Below are 24,749 nucleotides of genomic sequence, written 5' to 3'. Positions count from 1 at the left end.
TGGGACAAAAATTTCTCTTCATTTTAAGCCTTTGGCATGCTTATCTTCCACCAATTACATACGAAATGGGAGGCCATGACAGCCTTAATTAATATGCTGTTATTAAAATTACTCATCCTAATAGGATGGATGCAGCTGTTTGCGTGTCATAGTCTATCAAAATGCTGTGATGAATCATGATTTCTTGATCAACATATATCCACTGGTATGTCTGTTTTGATTCCACGTCAGCCCTGAAACCTGCCGTTTCAAGGAGTAATCTAGCCTTGGAACTGTTTTTTGAACAAGTAATGTTTCTTTGAGGGATCCTTTGATTGTGCTTCCCTGTGCTGCCAATAAGAAGCTCAGTTAAAATCAAAAAAAATAGCAGGTGTGGCCGGGAACTAGGGGGGAGATCGAGGATAAGAAACCATAGAAATGATACGTGACCAAGGGGAACGGAAGGAATTGCTTAAAGGCGTAAAGAAAATTTATACTTGCACTCCATGCACACCATCACCAAGTTGCTCCATAGAGAGCACTAATTGATGTTGCAGAGCATCGATTTATCTGGAGGGGCGTACCATCTTGATCTTCTTCCAACTGCTCTAGACCCACTGCATCATCCCCTGTACTCAGCATCGTTCATAATCACAAAAATCACCATCGAGTTTTCTGAATCCATAAGAAACAACATGTGGCAAGCCAATCAGTAACAAAAGCAGTGAGAACAACAAACTTTGCTTAGTAGGTCAAAGTTGCACATCAAGAATGGGATAGCTAAGATCAGCTCCTGAATCACGCGGCGGCAAGCTGGTGATTATCTGAAAGTAGCACAAGTCTTCTTTAGTCGCATTATATAATTGATCCTAAGTTATAATACATGACATGCAAGAACTGAAGTCAAATATGGAAGGAACAAGCCATGTCCAAACATATTATGTAACAGACGTGAAAAGGAATATTACAGTAGCCATTTTACAGAATAAGAGCCATTGCACACAGTGACCTCAAAATTAAGAGCCCGTGCGAAAACGAGGACAAAAGAACAAAGAATTATGGCCAAAATATGGTGTAGACCAGTAACAACATTAACCATGCTTTCAGCAGTATATATCAAAGCATGTGCATGTATCAGTATACTGACAGATTATTGGCTGCAATTTTTTTTCCCCATTGAAAGGAACCAGTGGTTGGAGGGAAGGTGCCAAAGTCAACAAGAGCAAGATGTGGCCTAGCCGACCTCGGCCAGATCTCTCTACTGCTACAACCTGCAGCAATCTCCTCTGGAGTCTACAACGACGATCCACCCCGGCCAAGTTTGGGGCGCCCTATGTGACAACGCGCCCCGGCCCGAACTCGAGGCACCCTACTGAGCAGACCTCAAAGTTAAGGAGGCTAGGCCAATCTCAGAACCCGCCAAGCCGACCTCACCGAATATTTGTCATGGCCCCCATGTCGGCCCGACCTCAGCGCCCTGCCATGCGGGCAAAGCTGACCTCGACCCCCACCAAAGGCCGAGCTAATCTCGCCCAGTATGCGTCGCGGCCATGCCCTGCGACAACCTCACCGCACCATGCTTCGCTTGATGGCCACGCCCAGACACGTCAATAAAGGACTTTGCCTTGCCACTCCAGCTAGCCATGCCTGCTGACAAGAGCCATACCCTGCGGCACGCACTGGCGCCATACCGCACGTAGGAACATCTCAAACCATGTGCCTCAAGCAAGCCGTGGCCGCACCCACCTGGCCAGTACCATCTCCTCCTATGATGAGGACGGGTCATATCTCCACCACCTGGGCACCTCCACGGGGACTATAAATAGCCCCATCAGGTAATGCCTAAGAACTTTTTGGCCAACAAAAACTCTACGCTAACTTAAGCATCGGAGGGCCCTCATCGGAATCACCGATGAGGCTTTGTGCAGGTACGCCGGCGCACGAGAGGTGGCGTCCTTTCTCCGTCTTGACTGGCAGCTCCCCCGACTCCTCCGGCTTGGTCACCCTCGGGCCAAATTTGAACCACAACATCTCGCGCTCAAGGAAGAGCCCGAGTCGTAATCATGAGGCAAAAGAGTCTCGGAGCTTCAAATACATCGAGGAGCCAGACACCAACTCTCGGCAACTCGCTTCAAAGTCCACCCCCTGCAGCACCTGCATCGGTGGACCAAACTTCTCAGGTCCAGCCAGAGCAGTTTAATCTGCTCATCCAACAAGTCCAAACATTCACTGCGGCCATTCAAGGTCTGCAGTAGGCAATAACCCAATCTACACCTCCTCTTCGCGGGCACGAGCCCTCAGGACGGTGCTCGCAACATCACTCCCCTGCCACGCGGTATATACTGGCCGACGAAAGGGAGTACGATCGACCAAGGAGTAGATCTCCCCGGCTTGAGAGAAATCTTCCTCGGCCCAAGAGCCCGGCTCGCCCGAGGTCTCTCCTCCAGAAATTCGGAAAATACACTCCCCTCACCTCCACCCGAGCTGAGATCCTCGTGGAGATTGAGGGTCAGGCTTACCTCCGATCACCATCGAGGATGTGACCGTCAAAGTCGTGGAAGTGCTCGAACAAATATTGTCGCTTCCACAAAGATTACGGCCATGATACGGAGGACTGCTACCAGCTCCATGATGAGATCGAAGCGCTTATCCGCTGAGATCTGTTGGGTCAGTTTGTCCGTGCTCAAGCCAACCAGAGGGAGCTCGAGGAACAGAGTCCAGAGCTGCGCGAGGGGCAGGACAACCGCCCCATCGCAGGCACCATCAACGTCGTAGCCATGTATCCTACATATTGGCGGCTCCTTGACCTCAAAGGGCAGTGGCGAAGGCCTCATCCCCACCAACCCGGGTCTAGCGGCCCGGGGATCACAAGCTGCCATTCCTGGACGGAACTTTAGCTCCTCCAGGTTGGAACTCTGATCTTAAAAATATATTATCAATGAAAATTGTCTTTTGGGCCTTTTTTAAAAATGTCTCTGAAATGCCTTAATGGATTCAACACGATTCGGTTGTTTCCACGGCATGGCCCACAACTACAACAAATGACGCGCCCCAACCCGAGCTTGGGGCGCCAAATATCTTCGACAACGCGCCCCGACCCAAGCGCGGGGCACCAAATATTCTCAACGACGCACCCCGACCCGAGCTCGAAGCGTCCAGCATTGTATCGATCGCGAGCCAAAGAGCTTCCGCAACCGCAGGAGTATTCGACGATATTTCGACGACATTCAACACCATTTCGACAATATTCGAAGATATTCGATGCTATTTCAATATCATTCGACGACATTCAATGCCATTCGACGATATACGACGACCCCATCAACCGCAAACACCCTAATCTGAGTGGGAGCGCCTTACAGAGTCAACTAAAAGCCGAAGAGGCCCATCAACCGCAGTCGTCCTGATCTGAGTGGGGGCGCCCTACAGAGTCAACTAAAAGCCGAAGAGGCCGCATCAACCACAGGCGCCCTGATCTGAGTGGGGGCGCCTTACAAAGTCAATTGAGCCGAAGAGGCCCTCTACGATGACTCGCCCCGACCCGAGCTCAGGGCGCTAAGTATTCTTCGACGACGCGCCCCAACCCGAGTTCGGGGTGCCCTACGTTGTGTCGATCGTGAGCCAAAGAGCTCCTGCGACCGCAGGCATTAGGAGCAGAAGAGGCCCTCTACGCCGAGGCCCTCTACGCCGACGCGCCCCGACCCGAGCTCGGGGCGCCAAGTATTCTCGACGACGCGCCCCGACCCGAGCTCGAGGTGCCAAGTATTCTCGACGATGTGCCCCGATCTGAGCTCGGGGCGTCAAGTATTCTTCAACGACGCACCCCGACCCGAGTTCAGAACGTCCTGCGTTGTGTCGATCGCAAGCCAAAGAACTTCCGCGACCTCAGGCATTAAGAGCCGAAGAGGCCCTCTACGACGACACGCCCCAACCCAAGCTCGGGGCGCCAAGTATTCTCGATGACAAGTATTCTTGATGACGCACCCCAACCCGAGCTCGGGGCGCCAAGTATTCTTCGACGATGCGCCCCGATCCGAGTTCGGGGTGCCCTGCGTTGTGTCGATCGCGAGCCAAAGAGCTCCCGCGACCGCATGCATTAAGAGCCGAAGAGGCCCTCTACGATGACGCGCCCCGACCCGAGCTCGAGGCGCCAAGTATTTTCGACGACGCGCCTCGATCCGAAATCAGGACGCCAAGTATTCTTCGACGATGCGCCCCAACCCGAGTTTGGGGCGCCCTGCATTGTGTCGATCGCGAGCCAAATAGTTCCCGTGACCGCAGGCATTAAGAGCTGAAGAGGCCCTCTGCGACAACGCGCCCCGGCCCGAGCTTGGAGCGCCAAGTATTCTTGACGATGCGCCTCGACCTGAGCTCGGGGTACAAAGTAATCTCGACAACGCGTTCTGACCCAAGCTCGGGGCGCCAAGTATTCTTCGATGATGCGCCCCGACCCGGGCTCGGGGCACCAAGTATTCTTCGACGACGTGCCCCGATCCGAGTTCGAGGCGCCCTGCGTTGTGTCGATCGCGAGCCAAAGAGCTCCCGTGATCGCAGGCATTAAGAGTTGAAGAGGCCCTCTACGACGATGCACCCCAACTCGAGCTCGAAGCCCAAGTATTCTTCAATGGCGTGCCCCGACCCGAGCTCAGGGCGCCAAGTATTCTTCAACGACGCTTCCTGGGCTCGAGGCGCCAAGTATTCTCGATGATGCGCCCTGACCCGAGCTCAGGGCACCAAGTATTCTTCGACGACGCGCCCTGACCTCGGGTCGAGGCACTCTGCATTATGTCAATCGCGAGCCAAAGAGTTTCCGCGACCGCATGCATTAAAAGCCGAAGAGGCCCTCTACAATGACACGCCCCGACCCGAGCTCGGGCGCCAAGTATTCTGGATGACGCACCCCGACCCGAGCTCGGAAAACAAAGTATTCTCGATGACGTGCCCCGACCCGAGCTCGAGGCGCCAAGTATTCTTCGACGATGTGTCCCGACCCGAGCTTGGGGCGCCAAGTATTCTTCGACGACGCGCACTGACCCGAGTTCGAGGTGCCTGCGTTGTGTCAATCACGAGCCAAAGAGCTCCCATGACCGCAGGCATTAAGAGCCGAAGAGGCCCTCTACAACGAAGCACTCCGACCCGAGCTCGGAGCGCCAAGTATTCTCAACGACGCGCCTCGAGCCGAGCTCGGAGAGCCAAGTATTCTCGACGATGCACCCCGATCCGAGCTTGGGGCGCCAAGTATTCTTCGACGACGCGCCCTGACACGAGTTCGGGGCACCCTGCGTTGTGTCGATCGCAAGCCAAAGATCTCTCGCGATCGCAGGCATTAAAAACCAAAGAGGCTCTCTACGATGACGCACTCCGACCCGAGCTTGGGGCGCCAAGTATTCTCGACAACGCGCCCCGACCCGAGCTCGAGGTGCCAAGTATTCTTTGACGACGCGCCCCGACCCGAGTTTGGGGTCCCCTGCATTGTACCGATCGCGAGCCAAAAAGCTCCCGTGACCGCAAGCATTAATAGCCGAAGAGGCCCATGGACCGGAGGCGCCCCGATCTGAGTGGGGGCACCCTGTAGTCTCAATTAAGAGCCGAAGAGGCCCCATCGACCGTAGGAAAGGACGTTCCGAGCCCAAACTCGGGCACCCTGCTGCGACGACGGCGAGTCAATAAGACTCCCTCAACCTCAAGAAAAATATTTGAGGACGATCCAACCTTGGTTCGAGCGCCCAAGTTAAAGTCTACAGAAACCTATGAAGCCGAAAAGCATTAAAGCTTACAACGACCTTCTATCTAAAAGACGCCCTAGTAAGCTACAGTTTGAAAGCTGAAGCGGGGCCCCGAGCTCAGTCTTTGTGCAAAGGTCTGAAGCAGGCCTGGTGCCCGACCTAGGCGCCTAAAGTTCGTCAGCGGACAAGCTTGGGAGCAGCGAGCTCTTCGCCAACCTTGCAAAGCTTGCTTAAGCTGGGAGTGAAGGTCGAGCATGGTGACTTGGCCAAAAGTTACCTGGCAGCATGAAAGCCAAGCCAGCACCAGCGACATGCAGTTCGGACTCTATTAGCCGAACACAGAGACTCAATGCAAGGCAAAAAGCAAAATGAGTTCAAATTTCAACGATACAAAGTGTCAAAAACGTACATTTCATTAATGATAAAAGGCCAAAGGTCGAGTACAAAAGAAGCCGACCCTGAGGTCGGACTGAATACAGAAATGGTCAATTACAAAAAAGGCCTGACTGGCCGACCTTACAAAAATGGAAAGAAGAAAAATGAGTACAAGGGGCAAAGCTCAGGTGGCTTGCTTAGCCTCGGGCCTGACTTCGGGAGCGGTTTCATCCCCGACAGCGACTTCGGGAATGGCTTCAGTCCCGACCTCAGTAGCAGCCCCCACGGCATCCTTATCCGCCACACCGGTGACGAGCTTGCACGCCTCAACGGGCTCGCTCACTTCAGTCACAATCGTCGCCTCTGTAGCTCCAGACAGACATGGACGAAGGTCGCTGAAGTCGACCTCGGGGCAAAGCCTCTGAGCCTGATCACGACAGTTTTCAAAGTCCCGAATCATGGCGTCTGAGCCTCCTCCGCCAGCTCGTCCATGTATTCTTCGGATTGGGGGAAGTTCTAGACCGCCTCCCATGCCTGCTCCTCTGACCACCTCCCAAGCTATTCGGCCTTCAGCCTCAAAACTTCGGCTTCGTGCCTTTGGCCACCCAGCGCATTTTCAAGCTCGGAGATGCGGCTTTCGACAGCCGAACGAGTTCAAGCGAGTTCGACCTCCATCTCCTGAATTTGGGCAAGTCTGGCTTCGATCAGAGCTTTGACCACCCTTGTTTTCTTCTCGGCCTATTGCTACCGCTGCTCAGCAGCTGCCGCCTTCTGCTCGGCCTTCTATTGCTACTGCTCAGCAGCCGCAGCTCGGACCTGGTCTTCCTTCCCTCGCCGCTCTGCGACCTCCACTTTCGACCGAAGCTCCCTTACCCGCTCCCGAAAGTTGGACGCGGCATTCACCAACATATCGACTAAGTGGAGAGACTGGCACAAGAAATAAAAGGTCAACCGAGGTCGAGCACTCTGAAAGATGCACAAACCAAGTAATAACACTCACTATGATGCCGATAGAGTAGGCTTCGTCGATGACCCCTCAGAATCCCAGCTGCTCCAATTGGGCTTGGTCGCCCAGAAGCATGGTGCAGCGAACGAGCTCACGAGCAACCTCGCTAGACTCGAGGGCTCTGTAGTCTTCAAAAAGTCGGCGTCCGGGTTGGAATGGCTTCCTCCCGAGCTCGAAGAGAGCAAGATCGACCCCAGAAGGGGTCGGGACCTCAGATGAAGACAGGACCCCGAGCTCGCTCCCTGGATCAGGACCCGATCGGCGCTGGCGGACGACCTTGCGGGCCTTCCGAGCTCCATCAGCAGGCACTGCAGTCGCCTGTTCAATCAAGCCCCCTTTGCAGTTGTTGGGGGTAGTTTGGCTTCGGCCGGTAGGGCCTGTTCGGGACTAGGCCGAGCGGGCTCAGTGACAACAACTTAAGCGGGCTCATCCCGCGTGGCGTCGGAGGATGAGGCAGTCCTCTCGGCTTCTTCGACCCTCCCTCAGGCAAAGCTCCATCCGAGGCGGCCGCCCTTTTATGGTACCTGGCCATTAAAGTCTCAGAATTGAAAATCATCCCCGAAATTTTTGACAATAGAAGACTTAGTCCAGATCCAGCATGAAAAAGAAAAAAAAAAGAAAAATGACTGCACCGCTGGTGCGGACACCAGTGCCAGGTCAGCCATCACTCGGGTCGATGGTCGTTTCAAGAGGATGATCCAGCCAGCGTGATTTTATTCTAGGATTAATTTTTATGGCTTATTAGGGTATTTTGTTATTTGACAGCCTTTAAGGCTTATTTTGATATTTCGTTAGTTTGAGGATCTTTTGTGAGACCAGTTTCTTTTAGGTGCTTATTTGCATATTGTCATTTTAGGATTTTTATAAGATTGTTTTATTTATAGGGATCTTTTTGTTATCTTGTGACTCTATATATATGGGGTCTAGGTTCTTGTTTAAATTTTTGATGAACGATGAATGAAAATTAGCCTCCTTTTCTTTTTCTTCCTCCTCCCTTCTCTTCTTCTTCCTCCTCCTTCCTCCTCTTCTTCCTCTTCTCTTCTTCCTCTCCTCTCCTTCTCTCTTTCTCCCTCTTTTTCCTGTTGTCCTGCATCAACTTTAGTATCAGAGCACCCGGTTTTGCCTCTGTTGCCAAAACCTTTTTCTTTTCTGGGCTGTTATGGGTCGGACTACGAAAAAACCCTTATGTTGCCTCCTCCCTCTCCATCAGATCTCACACCAGAAAAAGAGGAACAGCTCCTTCGTTGGTTGGCCCTTCCCCATCGCCGCGCCCACACCCACCGCCGCCACTGTCCCTCAACCCCGCCACACCGCCGGCGTCTACCGACTCTTCGCTGTGCCGCCACCTTCCCTTCCAGCTGGGAAGTGCCCCCCCTCCCCCCCCCGTCTTCCTGTCTAAGTGGAAAAAAAAACCGAGTGACCCGACGCCACACCACCGTCCTGCGCTGCTGCCACTATCACCCGAAACCGATGAGAAGCACCGCTCCACATCCGGGCACCCCTTGACCGTGGCCGTTTCATCGTCGTCCGAGACCCGCGTCCGGCTGTTATCACGCTCTGTGATCCACGAAAACAGGTAGCAACTTTTCCCTCAATGCCCCACGAAGGAGCCGGATCAGAGGCGGGCTACCAGAGCGAATTCCCCGCTAACCCGAATCTGGACGGGCTAAAAAAACAGCGCACGTGACTGCACGTGCTTGTTGAAAAAAAAAGAAAAAAAATTAGAAAAGAAAATAAAATAAAATAAAAAAGAAGAAAAAAAAGAAAAAGAAAAAAAAGAAAGAAAGAAAAAGAAAGAAAAAGAGAGAAAAAAAGGAAAATACCTATCATCTTCTTCATCCGTCGCTGCATCCGCTGTGCCGCCAGCGCCGCTCCACCGTCGCCGCGCCCGCCGTGCCCCCTTCGTCTCCCCGCAGCACCACTCCACCTTCATCTGCGGCTGCCATTGTCCGCCACCCGCCACCCCCTCGCAGACCCGCCCTCTCCACCGCGTGGTGAAGCCCCGCCGCCACCGAGCCCCGCCACTTCTCCACTCTTCGGTCCCCTGACCCAAGTCACCCACCCCTTGTCCGTCAAGCCACAGCCACCTCACACCAGCCTAGTCCACCAAACCCCATACGACCTTCCCTTCTTGCCAAGCCATTGTCATCAAACCCACCATCCTTCGTCTCGCCAATTCCACCAACGTCAAGCTCCACCGCAGCGCCGCCACTGAGTTCACCGTTTCCCCATCCCCTCGTAGGCCTATTCCCCTTCCGCCGCACCCCACCCTCCCTACATCCTCTCCGATAACCCCCGCCCCATAAGCTCCAAACCCACTTCACCTCCTTACGTCTTCCCCTCTCTCTTACGAAACCAGAGGGATTCGTCCCCCTTTTCCCCGCCTCTTTTCCCTCTTTGGTGGGCCCTCTAGTCCGCGGGCCTTTCGGACCCAGCTACACCCCAGCCGCCCAGCCCCTCTTCCACGGGCCCTCCTTTCAGGCCCGCCCCCATGCACCACAACCCCACCCTCTATTCAAACAAGCCGCCATCGCCAGGCCTACCAAATTGCTTTGCTCAGGCTCGCTGAGTTGCTAAGATCAGCCCCGATTGGAGCCGTTTGACGAGCCTACTTGCTGCACAGCGCTTCTAGTTGTCGTCCAACCCAGGTCAAATTTCTCTATTACTGAAAACTCTATTTATTTATCTAAATTTAGAATCAATTAACTCTTAAGTGCTCTATTGATATTGCTTTCTGAAAAATTCAACACACCCACTCCAGACAACACCAAAACCCTAGTAGTGGCCTATCTTTGCTATTAATTGTAGGGTACCAAATCTTCGAGAGTCGTTGAGGCTCTATGCAACCCTGCAACACACTGAAAAGTAGTACTATTTGACTGCAACTACTTACCTGGATTTATTATATAATTCTAAGCTGATTTCAATTGCTACGAGCTAGCTTTCATTTATATTGAGCATATATGTTGCATTCTAGACATTATTTTCATGCATTAGGTCTACCTAGGAATCACCACTGTCTTAGCATTGTTGGGCCCAGCATAATTTAGCTCACTCGGTATATGTACCTTTGTAGTGGTCGAGTTGTCTCCCCGTCTGAGTCCCAGCTTGTTATGGATGCCCGCATCGGCGCCTTACTGAAGGCAGTCGAAGCCCTAACCACCTAGGCCCATGCCCGACTAGATTCAGCTGAGGCTTCCCTTCAAAGCATTATGGGATCCAAAGAAGGTAATGCCTCCTACTTGAAAAGTCCAGAGGTCGAGAATAAAACCCTAGACCATCTAGGGTCGAACCGACAGGGCCAGTTCAACACTAGCCCTTTCCTAGGCCACTATCAAACCTACCCTCGTCTTAGAGAACAAGGCCCTTTCCCTAATGTCAATAGTGGTTATCGATACAACGTAGAACCCAGAGGGCCTCGTGACCATGTTGAAGATGTGTCGAAAGGCATCCGGGTTGAAGCCCCTACCTTTGATGGTCGCAATAACTCCAAGGACTTTTCAGACTGGTTGCACGAAATGGACCACTTCTTTGAGTGGTATAATTTCTCTGAAGAGAAGAAGATTCGGTTCGCTAGAATGAAGCTCATCAGTCGAGCTAAACTTTTTTGATAAAGCACCGAACATCTGTTAGCTAGGAGACAACAACATGAAATAACTGATTGGATAGGGATGAAAGAGAGACTTAAAGAAAAATACCTACCCCTTAACTACCAAGACGATCTCCTTAACCGATGGAACACTAAGTCCACATTTGTAAGGCGCCCTTGTTAATGATAGTAATTTATGGCACAAAATCAGGGCCAGCTGCTGATAGTAATATAGGAATATAAATAGGTTTTATATTATTACTAGATATATTCTTTACTTATTTGGCAAATTACATATCTGTACCCTAGCTGTAAATCCCTAATTATTAGGCTTGTAAATTTCTATATAATGTACAACTCCCAAAGGAGAGGTAGGCTGTTTTTTGGCTCTCTAAACTATTGTGTGCTTTAACATGGTATCAGAGCCTCAACATTACAATTGAGGCAAAATATCCCCTGGTGTCTTGGAGTTTTGTTCTTGTCTTGCGTAGCACTTGTGATCCCAAAGTGAGAAAACTTGTTCAGGTATTTGCTGGTCTTGTTATATTGGTGTCCTTCTTTGTCCTGTCACCTAGCTTGTGACTCATTCTTGCTGGTTACATCATGAATTCTGAAAAGTCAGAATTTTTTTGTGTTCGTTTTACAGGGAAAAATTACTCGGCACGGGCATTTCAATTTCAGTTATTTGTCAAAGGGAAAGAATTGTGGGGTCATCTTGATGGGAGTGATTCAGCCCCTGAAGACACAGAGAAAGATAAGGATCAGTATGCCAAGTGGGAAGTCCAGGATGCTCGGGTCATGTCTTGGATCCTAGGTTTGGTTGAACCTCATATTATTCTTAATCTGAGGCCGTATAAAACTGCCAAGGACATGTGGAATTACATGAAAAGGGTCTATAATCAAGGTAATACAGCTAGGAGATTTCAACTGGAGTATGAGATGGCAAATTTCACACATGGCAGTCTCTCTATTGAAGCATATTTTTCTGATTTCCAAAATCTATGGACTGAATACTCTGATATCGTTTATGCTAATGTTCCTCCTAATGCACTTGCTGCTGTCCAAGCTGTGCATGAAATCAGCAAGCGGGATCAGTTCTTGATGAAGCTCAGATCTGATTTTGACACTGCACGTTCTAATCTGATGAACCGTGATCCAGTACCCTCGTTGGATGCTTGTTTTAATGAGCTTCTTCGTGAGGAACAACGCCTTTTCACTCAAACTGCCATGACCCAGCAAGATCATGCGCGTAACCCTATACCTGTGGCTTATGCAGCCCAAGGGAAGTTGAAAGGCCGTGACATGAGCAATGTACAATGCTATAGCTGCAAAGGTTTTGGTCATATTGCAACAAACTGTTCACGAAAATTCTGCAATTATTGTAAGAAATCAGGGCATATCATATCAGATTGTCCCACTCGGCCTCCCAAGAAACACGAGAGTGTTTTCCATACTTCAGTTGGTGCCTCAAGTTCTGCCTCTCCGGTCATTCCTTCTGCTCCTCCACATCAGCCTTCTCTCACTCCTGAAATGGTACAACAGATCATAGTTTCTGCCTTTTCTGCCTTAGGGATCTCAGGTAACAAAATCATCTCTTCTCTGCCCTGGTTTTTTGATTCTGCAGCCTCTAATCACATGACAAACAGTGTTGTTCCTCTTACCAATGTGAAAAAGTATGCTGGTCCTCTTGATATTCACACAGCCGATGGGACTTCTTTGCCTATCACGGCTGTTGGTGATATTTCTCCCTCCTTAACTGATGTATTTGTGTCTCCTAGCTTAACTACCAATCTTATTTCTATTGGTCAATTAGTTGACAATAACTGCAATGTTACTTTCTCTCCTGCTGGTTGTGTTGTGCAGGATCAGGTATCCGGGAAAATGATCGCGAAGGGGCCTAAAGTGGGACGACTCTTTCCTCTTCACACCACACCTCCACCTTTTTTTGTTGCATCTCCTTCTTTTGTTACTTGTAATGCTGTTAGACCTGATTATCAAAGGTGGCATAGATGTCTTGGCCACCCTAATTCTCATGTACTCCGCACTTTGTTCAATTCTGGTCTACTAGGCACTAAAGATTCCTCTTCTCTTAATGATGTTCAATTCGATTGTACGGCTTGCAAGCTGGGTAAAAGTAAAGTTTTGACTTTTCCAACTCATGCATCTCGGGCAACTCACTGTTTTGAGATCATTCATAGTGATGTTTGGGGGATTTCCCCTGTTGTTTCCCACGCTAACTACAAATACTTTGTTACTTTCATAGATGATTATAGCCGATTTACTTGGATTTATTTTCTTCGCTCTAAGGATGAAGTCTTTACTGTTTTTCAGACCTTTGTTGCTCTTCTAGAGACTCAATTTTCTGCCAGAATTAAAGTCTTTCGTTCTGATTCTGGGGGAGAATACATGTCTACCAAATTTCAGGCACTTCTTCAAAGCAAAGGAATTCTCTCTCAGCGTTCTTGTCCGTTCACTCCACAACAAAATGGTGTTGCCGAGCGAAAGAATCGTCATCTTCTAGATGTGGTAAGAAGCTTGCTCCTTGAGTCCTCTGTCCCATCTCGTTTTTGGTGTGAAGCTCTTTCCACTGCTGTCCATTTAATCAATAGGCTACCTTCCCCTACTCTCAATAATGCTTCACCATTCTATCTTTTGTTTAAACATTCTCCTCATTACTCTCACCTTCATACGTTTGGTTGCGTATGTTTTGTACATCTTCCTGCTCCTGAACGCACTAAACTTAGCGCTCAATCTGTCCAGTGTGCTTTTTTGGGTTATGCTACAAATCAAAAGGGTTATCTTTGTTATGATCCTTGTGCACGTAGGATTCGTGTCTCTAGGAATGTAATCTTCTTTGAAAATCAGTATTTTTTTCAAAATCATGTTGAGCCGCCGTGTCCATCCTTATCTGTTTTGCATAATTTTGATTCCCCTGCGCATATAGAAAGGTTTAAACCTGGTTTTGTGTATGAGAGACGTCCTCGGACAATATCTGGTTTTCCTCCAGATCCCTCTAGGCCTCCTCACGATCTTGCAACGGAACCTGATTCTGCCTCAGACTCAGTGGTTGATCCAATCCCTCTTCGCCGCACTACCAGACCTTTGAAACCCCCTGATCGGTATGGTTTCTCATCCCATGTCTCCCTTGTAGCTACACTGTCTTCTATTTCCATTCCATCATGTTATAAACAGGCTATGGACCATGAGTGTTGGCAGAAAGCAATGGCAGCCGAACTTCACGCCCTTGAGGAGAATCACACTTGGGATATTGTGTCTTGTCCTTCTTCGGTGAAACCTCTTCGGAGTAAATGGGTGTATTCTGTTAAATTGAAATCTGATGGTTCTTTGGATCGCTACAAAGCTCGGTTGGTAGCTTTGGGTAACAAACAGGAATATGGCATCGACTATGAGGAGACCTTTGCTCCTGTTGCCAAAATGACCACGGTTCGCACAATTTTAGCCATGGCAGCCTCTCACTCTTGGCCGATCTACCAAATGGACGTGACAAATGTTTTTCTTCACGGTGACCTAAAGGAGGATATCTATATGACGCTTCCTTCAGGTATGACTACCTCCTATACAAATGATGTTTGTAAGCTTAGGCGTTCTTTGTATGGGCTGAAGCAGGCTCCCCGGGCTTGGTTTGAAAAGTTTCGCAGTACGCTGCTTAACTTTTTTTTTACACAAAGTCAGTTTGATGCCTCACTCTTCTTCCACAAAACTTCCACTGGTATGGTTCTTCTCTTGGTTTATGTGGATGACATTCTCATTACTGGGACTGATGTTGCTCTGATTTCTAAGCTTCAGCAGTTGTTACATGACTCTTTTCATATGAAAGATCTTGGTCATCTCACCTACTTCTTGGGATTGGAGGTTCATTCTCAACCCAATGGGATTTTCTTGAATCAACATAAGTATACCCAAGATCTCATCACCTTGGCTGGTTTGGAGGATACTCAATCAATTGATACTCCTTTGGAGGTGAATGTCAAGTATAGGAAGGCTGAAGGAGACCTTCTATCTGATCCAACTCTTTATCGAAAACTTGTTGGGACTCTTATTTACTTAACTATTACTCGGCCAGACATCTCCTATGCCGTTCATACAGTTAGCCAGTTTATGAACTCTCCTCGGCATCTTCACTTGGCTGCCGTTCGTCGCATTATACGCTATTTGCGCGGAACTCCTACCCGTGGGCTTTTCTTTCCAGCTGGTTCTCCTCTTCAACTTACGGCTTATAGTGATGCGGATTGGGCAGGGTGTCCGGATACTCGCCGGTCTACAACGGGGTGGTGTATGTTCCTTGGTGGTGCATTGATTTCTTGGAAATGTAAGAAACAAGATTGTGTCCAAATCATCCACCGAGGCTGAATATCGTGCCATGTCGGCTGCTTGTTCTGAAATTGTATGGTTGCGTGGTCTTCTTACGGAGCTTGGTTTTCCCCCGGATCATCCTACTTCGCTTCATGCTGATAACACTAGTGCTATTCAAATTGCAGCCAATCCTGTTTACCATGAGCGAACCAAGCACATTGAGGTCGATTGTCACTATATTCGTGAAGCCTTTGACCGGCGAGTGATCTCTCTTCCTTATATTTCTACTGACCTTCAGGTGGCTGATGTCTTCACCAAAGCTATGACTAGGCAGCGGCATCAATTTCTTGTTGGCAAATTGTTGCTGGTCGATCTCCCAGCATCAATTTGAGGGGGGATGTTAATGATAGTAATTTATGGCACAAAATCAGGGCCAGCTGCTGATAGTAATATAGGAATATAAATAGGTTTTATATTATTACTAGATATATTCTTTACTTATTTGGCAAATTACATATCTGTACCCTAGCTGTAAATCCCTAATTATTAGGCTTGTAAATTTCTATATAATGTACAACTCCCAAAGGAGAGGTAGGCTGTTTTTTGGCTCTATAAACTATTGTGTGCTTTAACAGCCCTGACACACGGAGCACTTCCATGGGCCCTAATTTCTCAGGGTCCAAACCTTCTGTAGGGTCCATAACTCCTAGGCCCCCTCCTACTGCCCATGTCCTAAGCCGGGACACTAACGGCAAGGGAATCCTTGGTGAGCTTCCCAAACCACAATCCAAAATTCAGTGTTACAAATGCCAAGGTTTTGATCACGTTGCCTCCCAATGTGCTAACAAATCTTTCGTTATTGCTCAGTAAGAGCAGGAAGGTGACACAGATGACTTAGAGGAGCAAATCTATGAACCAAACCTCGATGACATTCAAGAATTTGAGGAAGAGTGTGATGACAAAATTGAAACCCTAGGATGCACCTACAGTACACCTAGCTCGCTTGCATAGTCAGATAGAGAGTCTGAATAGTCCACCATGAGTGTAGTTTGATATGCTCTCGCACAACCCATCGAAACTGATGCTAGAATTTTTCAGCCTGCATATGCATTTGCCCAACACATTCTTAAGTTGCATCAGAAAATCCATAAGGGCATTCATGCACGTACTGTGCAATATAAGATGCAAGCTAATTATCATGCTAAAAAATTTCAAACTTCGGGTTACATAATGATCCGTCTTAAGAAATTGCAGTCTCTTAGTGTTGGACCATTCAGGGTGTTGCACAAGAATAGCCCTGATGCCTATACCAGTGACTTCCCATTTGATTAGGGTAATAACCTTACTTTTAATATCACTGATTTGGTTGCAATCCCTGATAACTCTTTTGTTGAACCCTCTCCTAAGCCAATTGCTTATCCTATTACTAATTCCATGCCATCTTCGTCTTCTTTTCTCCTCCATCGAGTACAAAAGGAGTATATTGATTCTATTTTAGCCGAGCAAATAGTTTTTAACAGTGATGGAGGTATCCAGCGTTTTTTGGTTCGCTGGCATGGACGACCAAAGTCTGGCTACACTTGGATCCAGCACGAGGAGCTACCGCCGATTGACTCAAACTTATTGGAGTACTACCGGGGCTACACCAAGCCGCTTTCGTCGAGGTCGACTTCTTCCCACCCGGGGAGAGTTGGTGCGGACACCAGTGCCAGATCAGCCATCACTCGAGTCGATGGTCATTTCAGGAGGATGATCTAGCCAGCGTGATTTTATTCTGGGATTGATTTTTATAGCTTGTTAGGGTATTTTGTTATTTGACAGCCTTTAGGGCTTATTTTGATATTTCGTTATTTTGAAGGTCTTTTATGAGACCAGTTTCTTTTAGGGGCTCATTTGCATATTGTCATTTTAGGACCTTTATGGGAATGCTTTATTTGTAGGGATTTTTTTGTTATTTTGTGACCTTATATATATGGGGTCTAGGTTCTTGTTTAGGTTTTTGATGAACGATGAATGAAAATTAGCCTCCTTTTCTTCTTCCTCCTCCTCCCTTCTCTTCTTCTTCCTCCTCCTTCCTCCTCTTCTTCCTCTTCTCTTCTTCCTCTCCTCTCCTTCTCTCTTTCTCCCTCTTTTTTCTGTTGTCCTGCATCAACCGCCCTTACCCCCAGGATGAGCCGAGCTTAGGCCGACATTCAGTAAAGCTTCCTCGCTGAGCAAATCAGGAAGCTTCAGGGCCCCTCCAAGTCTGAGCAGCTTATCTAAAATCTTCAGTTCGAACCATGATAGCTTGGGTGGTTTGTTATTTATTGTGGCCTGCGGCGAATCCCAAGTCAGGTTAAACCCCCACGACCGCTCGGAGGAGAGAAAAAAGAATTTGTCCTTCCACCCGTGAATGGAGGAAGAAGCACCTCGGAAAAGGGTACGGCCTCTCCGAGAAGAGAAGTACCACCACCCTTTGTCTGCGGGGTTGGCTTTTAAGACAAAGCAACCCCGGAAGACATGCACCGAAGTGGAAAGATCGTGAGCAAGACAGAGAGCGAGGAAGCCAACGATCATCCTCCACAAGTTCAGAGCGAACTACGCAGAGACTAGGCGATAAGTCGCCAGGAGCTTGTTCACGAACCTGTGAAGAGGAAATCTCAGCCTCGCTCGGAGTGTCTCTATATACACCCCGATCCGACCTCTAGAAGGGTCGGTGACTCGAGCCCCAAGCTCTGGGAGCTCAAGAATGAACTGACAAGGAAAGAAAAACCGAGCCCGAACCAGGCCCAGCTCCTCTTCACTCATGCTCGAGTCGGTCCCGTACGAACCTTGATTCATCTCAAGCTCGGCCTCCTCCATAACCAAAGAAGTCCGGGCTTGGGATGAACCTGCACCAAGCACAAGGGCTCTTGTGGGCGACCCCATTGCCTCGCTCACAGAATATCAAAGAAAAAAGAAAAGGAGAACAACTCTCCGAGCGACCGAGGAGGAAAAGAGCACCTACCCGAGATTTTGCCGGAGAAGATAACTAAGAAAAGGAGGAGGACTGCCGGAAAACTCCGAGAACACTCGATAAGAAGCTTGAGGACAACAAAAAATGGCGGCCAGGAAAAAAAGGCGAGGATGACGGGGCTCAAATGGGGACCCTAAGGCCCCCTCAAGGCCTTATATAATCTGCCCCGACGGCTTTTATCGGCCTTCCCGAACGGCCAAAGCGGCCAGATCCTACCAGGTGGCAGACTCAGACACTCCCCTCATGGCTCCCTCCGCATATTCTCCCAAATTGCGGCATTAAAGGCCAAAATCATCATGGCGACTGCTTCGGAGGGCAGGGCATTAATGATTGGTCCCTCGCGTTTCGCAAGGCAACGCACTTCGAAGATGGGGCATTAAAGATTGGCCCCTTGCCTTCCATCCAGCGACGCCTCAAAAAGAAGCGCGCACGCAACATATTAAAGAGCTCCCACGGCCGCTCCCGCTTGAAATGACGTGGTAGCCTGATCCACTCAAGCTCAGCTTGTAGAACTCGGCCTGAAGTAATCAGCCTCCAATAATGTAAAGTGTACGCAGCTCGGTGCGCACATCTTCATGAGTACTTGGCCATGATGCAGGACGATCAACAACTCCGCTACTTCCTTCGCCCGAGCCAAGGAGCGACTCGACCTTGGAAGTCGGGGAGCAAATAATAGAGGGTAGAATGGATCGTCCTACTCAGGACAGGGGATCACCCCATTCCAGCCAAGCAAATCTCGACGCCGACCAGGCGGGACCTCAGTTCCGCTAAGAGCCAGTCCTACCTTGGACTTCCCCGAAGGCCTAGCCGACCTCAGCCAGATCTCTCCACTTCTACGACCTGCAGCAACCTCCTCTGAAGTCTATAACGACGACCCACCTCGGCCAAGTTCGGGGCACCTTATGCGACGATGCGCCCCGGCCCGAACTCGAGACCCCCTGCTGAGCAGACCTCAAAGTCAAGAAGGCTAGGCTGATCTCAGAACCTGCTAGGCCAACCTCACTAAATATTTGTCGTGGCCTCTATGTCGGCCCGACCTCAGCGCCCTACCATGAGGGCAAAGCTAACCTCGACCCCTGCCAAAGGCCGAGCTAATCTCACCCAGTACGCACCGCGGCCATGCCCTGCGACAACTTCACCGCACCATGCTTCATTTGATGGCCACACCAAGACACGTCAACAAAGGACTACGCCTTGCCACCCCAACCATGCCTGCTGACAAGAGCCATACCCTGCGTCACGCGCCAGCGCCGTTCCTGCGCAGGAACAGCTCAAACCGTATGCCTCAAGCAAGTCGTGGCCGTGCGCCACCTGGCCAGCGTCATCTCCTCCCATGATGAGGACAGGCCATATCTCCACCTCCTGGGCACCTCCACGGGGCTATAAATAGCCCCATCAGATAACACCTAAGAACTTTTTGGCCCGAGGTTAAGGTTACGTCAAACATATGTACACATGACAAGGTAAAGACAAAATTCATATGAAATTGTAAAAAAGAAAAAGAATTAAAAAATTATCAGAGTGATAAATTTCCTCACAATGCTAGGAACCTAGAAAACTTTCAGCAAATAAAAATAATAAAATCATGAGAAATTAAAGTTTCCAAACAAGGACATCAAATTGTGCACCAAACAAAACTCAAGTCATGCACATAGAGAAGTTGGCCCCAATTGAGCATAAGCAGTCCTGAATTACCATTACACGCACCATTTTATTGGACCACAACAGTGAAGGAATACAGAGTCACAGTTGACTTCCTCCATCTTGTAAGTGTTCCACTGGTACACAACTATTCATGCACTCAGCATGCGATATGCTAAGAAAAATAAACTACAATTCCAGCTTTCATAACCTTAATGTTCTCTGAAGTCTTTAAGCAGTGCAACAGAAACAATATGGGAAACATAGATAAAAAAGGACCATATTTCTGCATTTTTAAGCCTCATGGATAAGTTTTTGAGAAAAAAAGAAGTCTTACCCTAAAGCTATATCCATGGTCAATCAAAATTGCTGTCTTTTAATAGAGTAATATATCTGCAGCCAATTCGAAAAGCAAGTTATTCTTATGCCATAATAGAAATATAAAAAACAAACAGGAAAAAATTTCACTCCACAATACCAATATTAATATAATAATAAAAATTCAAGGACTGGCTGAAAGTCACAGAAGAAAATATAATCCCACCAGTGTATCTGTGGATACAATGGAACAGAAAAAGCAGGGTACTCTTGTTGTGCACCTGCCATCATATCTTGAAGTGGACCCAGAAAATCCAGCAAATGCCAAATAACTAACAAATAAAAAAGAAATCTTACATTCTTATATATGCTCCTGTATGTACATATCATATGCATATGTGCATGTTGCATGCATACAGGCATGTATACAGGTATGCATGTAAATATGTACGTAATATCCATATGGCAGTTCTAACTTAAAATTTAAATGCAATTTATATTAATACAAAATTAGAAACAATCAAAGTAATGCCAAACTGCCTAAACTGATCACTTGCATAATTCTGAAGAACTCCTTGAACATACCAGTACAAATATATATATAATAGAGAGAGAGAGAGAGAGAAAATACATGAACAAGACAGAACCATGTTTTCCTCAGCTTGATGAGGGTTACTAATCTTACAAGTGGAACTCAGCTTGTGCCGCACTCTTCTGGGCTTTGGTTTTTCCTAGGCAGGTTCTGATCCAGCTTTTTTACATTTTGCCGAGTTCAAACAAATAGAACCAACATAAGACCTGATTCCATATACTTCATATTTCAATAATTCAATGCCAAAATGCCTATGTCATCCAGAAAATTTTGAAGACAACAGTATGTAGAAAAATCCCTGTAAACTTGTCCAAGTACATCAGTTTACTACAATATTTTGTCGTCAAGCAATATGCATGTAACATGTAGATAGACTGCTGATGGTCCTGAGCCAAACCCAGTTAGAACATTTTGATAACCAAGCTTAACAATGTTTTAAGTCTCGATCCTAGACTTCTGTACCAGTAACTTACAAGTGATGATATACTAGACTGTTGGAGTAGGCACAGTAAATATTACCATGTGTCAATACAGGGTCACACCGAGCCTCATACCAATACCAATACCCTGTTAGGTCGGTATAGTACATGCATACTGCCAGTGTGTTTTGGTAATAAAAATGCTGAAGCCTAATCTAAAAAATTCACCTTGCAAGCACAAAAATATAAGGTCAAAGCCAGTTTACAGTGAGCTAAAAATCTAAGCCAGTTTAAAATTTAGTATATCTCAATTAGAATATACCTTTACGGCCCAAACATCAGCCTTCCTGACATCATGACTTTGCATGAGATGATATCTGTATGATTGCATTGGCTTTAGGAAAATATCAATTGAATTATCACAAACCTGAAAAGAACATAACAAAGATATGATTAGATTGGCTTGGAAGCAAAGTTTACGACATTCAACAGCAAATTGTTAAAGAATTCAGAAACTCAACTCAACTAAGCCTTAATCTCAAACTAATTAGGTTGGCTAAAAAAAGTAAAATTGGCATCACCCGGAACCGGAGACCTTCATTGTGTTTGACTATCATAATAACCAACTACACCACAACACCAAGCAGCTGTTATGTAATTCAGACAGCAATCTGTTACCAAATTCAGATACTCAATTCATTAGGTCAGTTAAAAAATATTAATATTGGCGTTGCTCAGACTCGAACCCGAGACTTTTAGTGTGTTAGACTGATGTGATAACAAACTACACCACAGCACCAACCAGTTGCTAAATAATTCAGACAGCAATTTGTTATAGAATTCAGATACACAACTCAACTAAGTCTCAATCCAAAAAAATTGGGTCGGCTAAAAAAAGATAGCATTGGCGTCGCCTGGACTTGAACAGGAGACTGACGTGATAACCAACTACACCATGACACTAGCTAGTGGTTACATAATTCAGATAACCAATAAAAGGCTAAATTAAGAAAGGTTAGCCTTAACCACTATAGATAGATGGACGTATTTCAACTAATGACCAGAAAATTTTTGACATGCTAGGCATACATGTACAGATGTGACGGATTAAACAATTAAAGCATTGGACAGGTTGGTCTATTAATGCTTCCTTTCTCTCATCATCAACCTTACTTTTGAGATGAACAATAAGGAATTATCCCCATACAGGATGTGCGCACAAAGTTTACCTTCATCAACAACAGACTCAAAGCTTCTAGAACCTTCAGTTCCCAGACCTAAAGAACTCTTCCATGCAGGAAATTTACATTGTATCAATGTGACGTTGGCCAAAGGACACTCGATATCGATTTTCTTCAGCGAATCTTGTAGCCCATCACACTAATATGTATTGGTCAAATGTTCATGCGACATTATTCATTGATAGCTATAATTCCATGGTGTGCCATACTAGACTATATCTGCTCCTACATGGCATACTCTATCATACCAGTAGTGAACCAGTACTCAGTTTGTGGGGGCATATCAAGTGTTGGTGCCACAAACTAACTTGTATCGACACTGCACCAGCATAGTATTGATACAGGCACTGAAACTGCTAATACGAACCATGCATAATTCGAACACAATTTTAACTTGTTAATACATATAATTGAATTTGATAGATATGCCTAAACTCCACATTTGAAAAAATATATCAGTTAAAGATGATATATTGCAGTTTCACAGCATAGCTTAGACAAGAAAATCATATTGACATCTAGGATATTCTTGAATGCATGAAGAATTCTTGTCCTCTCTTGATGGCTAAATGATTTTTTTGAAAAAAAAAGGTTAAGAAGAACGAGTCAAGCCAGTACATACCAAAACACATTAATTTCCAGTGAATAGAAATCATAGGTTTTCAGATCATTATTGCTTATTCAGTAAGTGCAAAAAGATTATCAGCAAAGACAATACTCTTATCACCATGCTGCTGCTCATGAAAGCAAACTAGACACTCATAAACCCTAAAATTATTTGGATTATCATGTAAAGTACCTGGTAAAAGATGGACAATAAGAAGCGCGAGAATGGTGCTGAAAAGGTAACAGCATGGCTAAAATCACAACTATGGAAGAAAATCACAACATTTTGAAACACAGTAGTAGTATGTCTAGCATACAAACATGCTCACAATTTCTGTGATTATCACATAAAATATGCAGGAATGCAGAAAAATTGTTTTACAGCACAATAGTAAAACAAAAGGTGTTATTTGGGTTTGTTGGCACTGTATAAGTCCCCCAGATCAACCTAGTGCATAGTCGATCTAGGACTAAACACATGCTATACAAATCCTCACATGATCCCTCATTTAAACCCTGGCATCCACGCCAGACAAAAGGTTCAAACCCATTCAAATCTAATGATCAGCTTATGGTTAACCCAAATGAGCCCATGTTATAGTGTTTCCTAATTCACATAGACCATAGGCCAAGTTCGCTTTAATACCATTTATAACAACCCGGAGCCTCATCCAAAAAAGTCTGTGTTATTTAGATTCATTAGTCTTGTATAAGTATTCAAGATCTACTGAGTGCAGAGCAGTAGGACACATGCCCGCACAAGTCCTTACACATGGTCTCTCACCAATGTTGCTGCCATAACATCCAAAACACTGTTCCGGCAAAAAGCAAAAAAAAAAACAATATAAACGTACGCACAAAACCAGGAAATGCAATTTAGTTCGAAAAAACGTTGACCCATCCAAATTTGTAATGAGGTTTGGTGATGCTGATAACCTTACGAAGCATGTGTGCAGGAAAAAAATAACCAAAAAGTACGCAAAAGTTTCCAAAAAAAAGATGTCAAGGATCAAAATACTTTCTCGGGTTTCTTCATTGAAATCGTCGGCATAATCGCCAATGTCATCGCCTTCGAGGATCTGATGAGCCTGAAAGAGGGAGGAATTAGAGCGAGAAACAGAAACAAGGATAGGGTTTCTTGATTTCGATCGATGATTCAACTTTGACGAGATATTTAGCTTCTTGCTAGGCGAACCCTTTTCGCCTGAAACGCAATTGGAGAGAATTTAGAGAAAGGCAGAGAGCGAGAGAGATCGATGGGAATCAAGGAAAAAGAGAGAAGGAACCACCGTCACCGGCCATGGATCGAGAGAGGAGGGAGAGAACCATGAGAGAGCGAACGAGAGAGAACTTTTGGCCTATGCTATACTAAACGGACCCTAATAATCCACGCTAGGCTGCAAACCGGTTTGTGACAGGACAGCAAAATTGCCGGTTCGTTCAAAAATACAGGGTTTAGATCCTTTCGGGGATGTTTTGGGGGACGTATTATTACTTCACACGTGTCACTATTTGGCGTCGCTTTTACAGAACGGAGACGGCAAACATCTTTTAGTGCTATTTTCTTCTCTTTTTTATATTATTATTATTATTTCAAAAAATAAAATAAAAATTTAATTTTCTTAAACTTTTTAAAATTAAAATTTATACTTGTGTCACTACTATTCTCATCACATCCATCATTATCATCTTGCTATTTATCCTCCACCATTATTAGTGTCCACCTTCTATTATTATCGTAGCCATCATTGCCAACCTCTACTATAGCATTCCCATCATCTGCACTATCTTCATTATTATTATTACTTTTATCATTATTGTTATATTTATATTTTAAAAAAATTTAACTATATAAAATATATATTATTCAAAATTAATTAATTAATTAATTATTATTATTATTATTATATTTTATGAATATAATGAAAAATAAAGAAGATGCCTAACA

At 46.5% G+C, this 24,749-nt stretch overlaps 1 long non-coding RNA gene across 2 annotated transcripts; it reads right to left on the bottom strand.

The window, feature by feature from the left end:
- On the bottom strand, positions 1-20,254 carry LOC148702338 (uncharacterized). Of its 2 annotated transcripts, XR_016396666.1 has the most exons (5): positions 20,170-20,254; positions 19,963-20,018; positions 719-803; positions 477-608; positions 1-324 (listed from the first exon to the last, which is right to left on the bottom strand). It is a non-coding gene; the product is annotated as an uncharacterized LOC148702338 (long non-coding RNA). The 2 variants fall into 2 exon arrangements; XR_015969233.2 differs by lacking the exons at positions 1-324; positions 477-608 and having other exon boundaries at positions 665-803.
- Between the last annotated feature and the right edge of the window lie 4,495 nt (positions 20,255-24,749).

Source organism: Phoenix dactylifera, chromosome 10, assembly GCF_051530095.1.
Source record: "Phoenix dactylifera cultivar Ajwa chromosome 10, Ajwa_hap1_PhDact_Kaust_v1.1, whole genome shotgun sequence".
Taxonomy (NCBI): Eukaryota; Viridiplantae; Streptophyta; class Magnoliopsida; order Arecales; family Arecaceae; genus Phoenix; species Phoenix dactylifera.
Note: the sequence above shows the minus strand (reverse complement) of the source record. Positions and strands in the feature narration are given on the sequence as shown.